Below are 602 nucleotides of genomic sequence, written 5' to 3'. Positions count from 1 at the left end.
TGCCCCCAGTCCCGGCCGTAATGGGTTGCTAAGAAACTCCTGGTTTGTAAATACTAAATAAAAATTTGAAATGTTAAAACCATGAATCAAACTGGGAAGTTACAGCTAGTAGAGAATGAATTTATGAAATATAGTTTGGATATCTTGGCCCTAAGGAACAGATGGAGTTAGAAGAGAAGGGGTAGGAATAATGATGATGACACCAAGAGCAGAAAAGGCATTAACCAAATGGAGAGCTGTAGGTAGCAGATTGTTACTTACAAAAATTATTATTATTATTATTATTATTATCATTATTATTATTATTATTATTATTATTATCATCATCATTATCATTATTTATAGTTATAGTTATAGTTATTGTTGTTGTTGTTGTTGTTGTTGTTGTTATGAGTTATTAAGGCCTATTGAAATCAGAGAAAAAAAGAGAATTTTTCGCGAGTCCTAAACGACTTCGGGAGAAAATCTTCGTGCATCTCCAAAGGATTCAGAAGAAATTTCCATAGACTTAGCATGGAATTCTGAATGATTCCAGAAATCTCTGAACGATTTCGGAAGAAAATCTTCCTGAATCTCCTCTCCAAATGACTTCAGAAGAAATA

Source organism: Palaemon carinicauda, chromosome 28 (genome assembly GCF_036898095.1).
Source record: "Palaemon carinicauda isolate YSFRI2023 chromosome 28, ASM3689809v2, whole genome shotgun sequence".
NCBI lineage: Eukaryota > Metazoa > Arthropoda > Malacostraca > Decapoda > Palaemonidae > Palaemon > Palaemon carinicauda.
Note: the sequence above shows the minus strand (reverse complement) of the source record.